Source organism: Ptychodera flava, chromosome 17, assembly GCF_041260155.1.
Source record: "Ptychodera flava strain L36383 chromosome 17, AS_Pfla_20210202, whole genome shotgun sequence".
In the NCBI taxonomy this organism is placed as follows: Eukaryota; Metazoa; Hemichordata; class Enteropneusta; family Ptychoderidae; genus Ptychodera; species Ptychodera flava.
The window spans coordinates 7820001-7829120 of record NC_091944.1 but is presented as its reverse complement, the minus strand read 5'-3'; the positions used below and the strand labels follow the sequence as shown (position 1 = coordinate 7829120).

Below are 9120 nucleotides of genomic sequence, written 5' to 3'. Positions count from 1 at the left end.
GCCGTTTTACAGATATTCCTGGACGCTGTCATTCTCTTCTACGAAACATTGTTTTCGCTGACCTTGTGATCATCATGGCTGTTAAAGTGTCGTCCCACTCCGGTTAGGGACTGTAAAGAAATTACAGGGGCGACGGTGTTTTTAAAATAACACTGCACGAAAAACAGAAACCCTTCAAAATCGTTTACATGGAAAAAATGACCCTACCAAAAATTTGTTGCGCAAAAATCAGCGACCCTAACCCTGCGTGTCTTGGTCAATATCAATTGTCACCCATCTATAAATGCACAGATGTAGCTAGGTTTATATCTGGGAATAATGTTCGTTGTTTTCTTATAGACTAGTGAATGAACTTTTTGGGGAATTACAAATTCGAATTTCTTCTACACATATACAACTGTAATCACGCCATTTTAGCCAATTCTGGTAATTGCCATTCATTTTCTATATACTAGGTAGTTTTGTGTTGGAAAAACATTGTTAATAGTTTCTCGTAGAGTGCATGTCACGACTTAATTCCAAACCCAATTTTTTTTTGTGCACAGACGCACTTGTAAGTATCCTAATCTAGTCATTTAGATCGATTGTCAACTAAGTTTGTACTGGAAAATAAATTGTAGATAGTTTTCTCATATACTGCCATGTCTAGTGAATCAACATCTTCGGCGAAATTTTGAAATTAAATTCCTTGTACACATACGTACTTGTAACAGCTTTATTCTAGTGAATTACAATTATATCAATTGTCGGAAATCTTTGGATAGTTTTTATTGGAAAAAATTATAATTTTGTCAATAGATATCCTTGTATACTGAATCCACATTTTTGTAAAATTTCAACCTTGTACACACTTGCACTTGTTACCTCCCAATTCCAGTATAAAAGAGCATTTATATCAATTATTAAACAAATATAAATGTACAGATATACAGCAAGTTTAATAAAATTGTCAAAATGTTTGCCCCATGATCCCATTTTTGTGATTTGATATTTTTTGGTGAATTCTAAATCAAAGTATAACTTTCATTAATTATACTTGTATCGGCAACCTCTCGCCTGCTTTATATCTGCGCAAAACAAAGTGACCATCCCAAATTAAAATGCATGAGGAAATTTCATAACCTTTAAAAAATGCTTGTGCGAAAATTGGCGACCTACCCCACCCCCAAAAAATCACTCCAGCGACCCCCCGGTGCGATTTCTGCCTAATCCCTTATTTCGACGCACACATCAGGCTGAACTGTGACGTTTGTAAGTTTTCGTTATGATTTTTCAGGGATTTAAATTTTGTTTGATTTTTTCGAATTCATCAAATCTGTTAAGATTTACAAAACTATAATTTAATACAATTATGCAAACCAGAGTAATCGTTTCCCTTTCATCTTCGTTCCCCATAGCCGCAAACTTTTAGCAGATTCTGTCATTCGTCACTGATCCATCCTGAGCAGTCCGTCAACTCTTAGTGGTATCATTTTTGTGAAATGACGGAATGTTAACGAACTTGACATTTTGAGCCTAATACTTTTTTGGTCTTTGTTTGCGGACCACCATTTAAATCGAGGTCCACTGGTCCAGCAGTCGCCTTAAAACCCATACATGTAATATTGAACCGCTTTGGGACCATTCACAAAACTAAAATATGATAGCACCAGTGAAACAAGTAAATAAAAATAGAACAATGGAGAAAGTATGTGTTGTTCCACACCAAAGGGCATTGAACGGCATACTAAGATAACAATAGGCCATTAATTAACTTGCCAGTTTTTAAAAAAAAAACCCTTTTGTACTCTTCGGAGAATACAAAGTCGACTGTTGACGAAACGCCCTGTACATATTTTTATAACAGTGTTCAGCCAGAGTGGCACAATGTTGCTGGTATTTACACGCAACTTGTTAAACATGTGACACGGAATTACCACTGCTATAGCAGCAAATTTCGAGGTCACGTGGGAAAATTTGTATTTTACAAGAAGCGGGATACAAACTTTTACCACGTATGAAGGTCAGTGCCATCCATCCGCTTATCAGCTAACGCTCGAAGCGGCCACGAAATTTAATATTTTACGCAAGGGAAAGACAAGCGGTTACTATTGCGTCGATAAAAAATAAACATGGGTATAACGACAATTCTGCCACTTTGTAATATGTCTAAAAATGCATTAACCGTGGTAGAACTTTAGGGAGTCGCATGAAATGCATGTAGATATGAACGAAAACAATAGTGAATTCCTGATGAAAATACGAGAGACTCTTTCAGTAAAAGTGCTTCTAAAGCGATTTTCCATTACTGTTCCATTAAGATTTATCTAGAAAGAGTCCCCACGGTCACGTATAAATTGCGTTTTCTTCCCACTGATTGGCACAAGTGTCGCATTTGGCCGGGGTAGTAAACTTGAAAGTCAGAGCATGCAATAGCGGGACACAATGCATCATTTTGCATGAGCGGGCTCTCATTCATTTTTACGAAGTTTAAACATTCAGAGATGCTGTCTGTCATTCCTCTTCTCTGCAAGATGTCTAGCTTAAAGCTGTCGATAAGAAACGGCAAGGCTATCCGCTACACGAGAGATTAATTCTCTATTCGTTGGTGTTTGGAATTACTATGGACAGAGTCAATAGTTTATAGGCCGCAGTTAGGTTCGTTCTTCCGTTATATGTTCTTATCTCCTACAGAGTATTAATAGTTAAAGATCTTTTAATGAAAGCTAGCAATTAGTCCAAGGTTTTCTTCTTTCCTGATTAGATAGAAGCAAAGGTTTGTAAAAAACAATTAAACAGACGAACGGAATGCAATATCTTGTTTTGCATGCAATTGTGATATCCCCACTGAGACTGAAATTCGTCAGGAGTTCTGTCCGTTGAAGTTAGGGAAGAGTTAGACTCTGAAGTCTAAATGATTGCCTTGTTGGTCTGTGTAAAGGGTTGAAGTACATGTATATACCAGATTTATTCTGTCCGTTAGAGTGCTTGTATTTTTATTTCTCTAAGAGCGACGCCCTTGCCTTCAAAAACTCCAGGGTATCTCTAGCATTAAACTGCGTTGTCTTTTATTTGTATTCATATCACTCTTTTTCAGAATTTATGGGTATCAGTAAGCCAATCTGTTGTCAGAATGTATTTTTTATCTTTGTCTGTTTTGCCTTTTTCTCTTTTGTGTCCCAGTCGTTTCCTCGCACATCAAGATTGTATTGAGAAGTCGAATTTCATACGTGAGGCTCGGGAACAGACATTCTGTGTGTCAAATTCAATACTTTGTTTGCGTATCCTCTTTCATTTTGAAACTCATGGAGTATCTAATTATACAGTTTTCACCGGCTTATATTTTTATATGAAAATCGAAAATTAAATCCTGCCACGGCTCAATGGGTCAACCCAACAAGTTTGAATTTCAAGCATCGTTAATACAAATTTAATGTTCAATTGCTCCTTTCAGTCTGGTACCCACGTTTTTTTTAATTTTGATTTTGAAAGTGAATTGTTTCAAGATTATTGAAGGAAAGTTTCAGCATAAGTCTAAGTCTTTCGGTTTTAAGGCGCGTACTATGTGATAATTAAACTACTCTTTGAGGCTCTTTGAGACTCTCAGACCTGCGTATCCGAACTCCAGACTTTGTAAATCCATTAGGATTAAGTCTTGCCGACGAAAATGTTTAAATTAATTAAAAACAAAAGTATCTAAGTTCATGTGAATAAGCTGTGATGTCATGGATATTTAAAAGATGGGACTGTGTCGGCACGCAAACTGACGAGATTGCTTTGCCGTCGACAATACCCAATAGTGCCACTTAAACTACTTATGTATAACATATGACTATCATTGTGAAACATCAGATGGATGTGGTTAAATGATAGTCAGACCACAGTTTGTAAATATCATCCGACACCAAAAATTGTCACAACCGCAAATTGCTTTTTATCGTGCTAGGGTGGCAAATTACATTTTATTGAAACGAATTTTGGGCAAAAATATGTGTTTTACCTGAAAAAATTCACCATATTAAAACTGTGGTCGATCGCTTGAGACTTGAATGACTCGCGTGGTGTCCAAATCGTATTTAAGGCACTGAGAATCGAATGTCATCCTTAACGGCTTTTACGGTTCTTCTCATTATCGAAAGATTTTATCATTTCAGGAAATTAAAAGCCCGTAAAACTGCTCCTCCATAAAAAAGCGCAATGATTAATTTCCGATGACAAAGCATTCGTCTAGACACATCAAAACAAACCCTTGCGATAAAAACTAATGTATGGATGTATTATATTTGTGAGTTCGGGACAAACATGGGAAGAAACACATTCGGAATAAAAATTCCAAAATGAAACCTACCGTTTGCACAAAATATCCCGAAGAGTTTCCAGTTCACACAAGTAAAATAATCTAAAAATATGAACACCTTTTTCTATCACAAAAATTTATTTAAAAGTAGCATAAATTAATTTTCATATCAACTTTTACATATTGACTTTTTTGATCAAATGGAGCAGTTCTTACAAACCGATATCGGACCGATAACATTAATATTGTTGTCTCCTTTATTTCTTTTTATGGTAGAATGCGCCTCGGGGACTGATATCAGACTCTCAATTTATTTATTACATTTATTTCTGAAAGACACTTATTGTTATAATTTTAAAGATCTTAGTATAAGAAAATTTACTGTCTTCGAAAATGGAAAATTTCTCCCTATAGTGCCAACGCAGGGATGGCGGCCATTTTGAATTTAAAATATCACGAGTAAAGGTCAGGTAATTACTTTCACAAGTACCAAGCTACATTTATGTACAGTGATCCCATATTTTTATTCCTTATTGGGTAAGCATATGGTTGAAAGTTTCATTGAGGTAAGTTTGAGCAAAGGTTTAAGTATTTCATTTTCAAGGTGCACACTACCTTAATACTTCTAGTGTAGTATCGAAGTATGCTATACAATATGTACATTTTGAATTCGAAGGTAGACATAATAAAAAAAAAATCTCACACATATACGCGTACACTAACGCGACTAGTACAGTGTAAAGATAACGAAGGCAGACGTGCACCGATATCAGCAATGTGACGTCAAACTGCAGAGTGTAGATTCGATCGTTATTCATTAATTGCAGACCCGATTTCATGAGATATGTAAATTAGTGACCTTGAGCATACGCAGGTTGTACAGTGGGAGATCGATTTTTTAAAGCTATGTATCCTATCAATGTAGCCCATCGTTTAGTGTATAGTTTTAAGAGCTGTATATCTATAAAAGCGCATCTAAACAGGAAACATTTGCTCAAACTTTCCTATCGATTAAACTTTAACCCATTCTCGTTGACAATAAATAACTCAGTTGTCAGCGTGCAGGTCAAGATTTGGTATCAGAGATTGAAACTTATTACCTAACATTATCCTACCGTTGAAATTCACCTAAAACCCCATTATCCCTGTGTTAATTTTAGGGGGAAATCCGTGTTCTTATTATTGGAAAACATATAAAATGGTGTACACTTCATTTATAGTAACAAAATAAGCCAATACAAGCGGTATAGCAGAAAAGTATTTTACAAACTTCAGAGTTAGAACATTTGTCGTCAGTCGCATTCTGCCGTAAAACAAAATCGTTTCCTTTCTCTTTTTTGTCCACTTTGGTTTGTTGAACAATTGCTGCAGTATTTTTATAATGTATCTCCCCAAAATATGAACTTCAACTATAACATTTTAAGGGCATGAATGTAAGAGATTTCAAAATAGTTATGCAATCAAGAAATTTTAGTAAACGAAAATTGTGAATGATCCGCAAGGTTACGTGCTCGTCGTTTGTGTTTGAATACTTTGGCAAACTCGGGCTTGACTTGATGTCAAGGTGAAGAAATAATGCGAACTTGTTTTATTTATATGTGTGATGACGAAGGTGCTATGGTTACAGCGACAGAAGATCAGTTGTATGGTGAAAGTTATATATAGCATGCACAACACACGAGAACGCTTCGACTACATCACTTCTTGTAATTAGACGATTTTCCGCTGATTGCGAGATCTCGCGAGACTTTAATACATGCCCGTAGAAACAGGTTTCCAGCTTAGTAATACAAGTCAAACTTTGTATGGAACTAGAAAAAGTGCAGAACTGAGCAGAGGTTGCAACTTCATATATTTTATGCAGTGTTAACGTAATTAGCGACTTGTCCTGTTTTACGCAGTTTGTCCTGTGTTGCGAGAACGCGTCCACTGCGAACCACATATTTTCGCGATATCTCGGAATGTCACGCACGGTTCGGAACATCGTCTTGTAATTACACAACTTTCTCTCATCTATAATGAGCAAAGTAAGCATCCTTCTGCGAGTAGAGTTAAACAAGTGGTCTTCAAAAGCGGATGTCGTCTTTGCTGAGGGATTGAGTTCCCCTCCTAGAACCCTTAAATGTCTTCTGCCATACTTGAACTAGAACGTAAGCAGAGACACGTGCATATTTCGACTCCATATCAAGTTGAGAAGCTCACACTTGAAAGAACATCGATGTACAATTTTTGAGCCCAAATATTATAAATACCACATTAGGAAACATTTTATCAAGCATTGTCTCTCATTTCAGATAAAACTTAGTTAAATTACAGTACTGTCTCAGCTTCTTTGCTTTAAAACAAATAATGGTTATTTATGGCTGGCAAACTATAAACCTTCCTTGAGTGCCGACACAGGTTGGAGCTTTTGGGTCAGGGATTTCTGTAAGCTCTAACTGCTAGCAACATAAAATAGAGTATGTGTATAATCAATAATTTCAATGTTGTCCGAGATTTTGATCATAGTAGTTAGCTGCTCGTAATGGAAATACTTAAACTTTGCTCACAAGAATAAAAACTTTCGGTTGGAAATTTTGGCATAAGAGAATCAGATAAGAGAAACAGTTAGTTAACATTTACTGATATTTGAAATTCAAAATGGCCGTCACATCTGTGTTATCTCAAGGGGAAATAAAATTTCAAAGTTTCACAAAACCCTGGTGAAAACGTTATTTTCTCCATACACTTCAAAATGAGCCCCTTAGTGCTAGGCTAAAAAATATTGTAAAAGTTAGAGACATCGAACATTTGTCCCGGTGGCGCATTTTACCACTGGGCTGGTTTAACAAGTATTTCTTTGTTTATTTGCTCAGTTAAGTCGATATACTGTATTTAATTTTGAAAAACAAAGCAAATCTGGACAGTCTATTGAATCTCTAGTAGCATTTATATGAATAATCCGCAAAACAGCTGATGGTTATCATATCAGCTATATGTACATGTGAAAGTAAACCAGTCTTTTGTCCAGATTGGTCTCCGACAGCCGTCAACATTAGCCATTAACATTCGATATCGATAGAAAAAAGTTACAATCCATTAAACCATCATAATCTTTTCCAGTAATGCTATTAAAACATACGGTGCCGACATCCTGTGAAGTTTTGTAAAGACTTATAGAAAACGATAATGCTAAGTGTACGCCTACCATACGTACGCCGCTTGGATTTCGTCATAGACTAGTTAATTATGAAAAGGGATCTTTTAGATCTTTTTAAAAAATAATAAAATGAATTATGTGTAATTTATTAGTCGGATAACTTAAAGCAAATCTCTCTTTTCAAACTTTTTAGTTGTTTCTTGATAGGTCATGTATGACATCATGTTTCCGATTAACTAGCGAAACATTGGCCTTGATGATGTTTTCGGTCACCATCCTAAACTTGTGTCATCAAATCCATTTTATCCTATAAACGGCGAGGAACGCAGAGCGTGTGTACGAGTGACGGGTAACAGATGTTGGGTTGTCTAAATTTAGGGTTCAAGGCGTAATATTTACAGAGCGTACAAGGAAGCGCAGCGAGGAACATCGACCAAACCTTCCCTTGCTGGCGTGGAACACGTAAAAGCCATACGTCACATATCACTGACGCGTTCAGGTGAGTTAATGCACTGATAACCATCACATCACAGTTTAGTCTAAACTCGAACAAAAGCGTTACACAAGTGAAGGCTTATATTACGAAAACAGCGTTGACGATGCTGTTATTACAGTCTGATCTTTCACCCTGTTCTCATTTGCTCACGGCAACCATGATCCCCCAACATTTCCCAAGCCCCGGTTTACATTGACGTGTACGGCACAATTTTTAGATGTGACCGGTTAACCATTGACCAACATACTATACGTAAAAGCACACTATACAACATGATTTGACCACTTTGTATAACCCCATTGTAGTTTAAAGGGACGCATCATTAGATTTTAGGGAGGGGTTATATGGGAATGAAGACCTGTAATATTTTTGCCTTCGAAAATTGAGTAACTTTATTTGGTTTGCATTTTTGCGAAACATGCGTACTGTTCCTTCGCCAAATTTACAATTTTTGGGATTTAGGTTCATATAAACATTTTTTATAATTATAGATATTTTATTTGTAGCAGAAATGAAAGGTCAGCGTGCTTTTCAGGAAGTTGTAACATTATTGTTTACAATTATCACTAATCTTTGGTAGTGTTATAATTGGTTTACAACAGTTTTTCTGTAACTTGTCTTTTTGCAGAGCAATTTCGTACCCTAGAAGGTAGTCGTGTTTAACTTTGAGCAAATACAGAGCAAATGACGACTGGTTCCTTTTATTCATTTGCATAGCATAAATAAATGCAATATCTATGGGATAATCACATATAATTGGAGTACTTGTGTCGACAATTAGTACATCATGAAAGAGATTCTTTGTAGGAATTATAAAACTTGTCATAGAAAGTGTCATAGAGTTTACTTGAGTAGAATAAGTGGCCTTATGTTTCGTGGTCGCTATTATAGAATGAGCAGAGCGGTGTATGGTCCATACGGTCCGTGGCTAATGGCAGCCAAGTGAAAATCGAACTTATCTTGCTCCCTAACTTTACAGTAAAAACACACTATTGGTAGAACAGTGGAGCTGTGTTCGTAATTCGATTTTCGAAAATCAAATTACAAAATTCAGTATTAACACCCAAATCCAAACTGAGAGGATTCACTAGATTTTTCAAAAAATAGATGCATTACGATGGTTTGTTATTCAAAAGAGCGTCAAATTTCAAATTTGTTGGTCTGGAAAAAGATCCGAAATTCGCTTGGCCGCCGTTAGCCACGGACCCC

General features: G+C 36.3%; 1 protein-coding gene across 2 annotated transcripts in view; it reads left to right on the top strand.

Moving 5' to 3' along the window:
• The first annotated feature begins 7807 nt into the window (after nucleotides 1-7807).
• LOC139115294 (prolactin-releasing peptide receptor-like) overlaps nucleotides 7808-9120 on the top strand; it is a 54902-nt gene continuing 53589 nt past the window's right edge. For both annotated transcript variants that reach the window (XR_011548086.1, XM_070677306.1), the window contains exon 1: nucleotides 7808-7914. The gene's annotated coding sequence lies outside the window, so the exon portion shown is untranslated. The remainder of the gene's footprint in view (nucleotides 7915-9120) is intronic.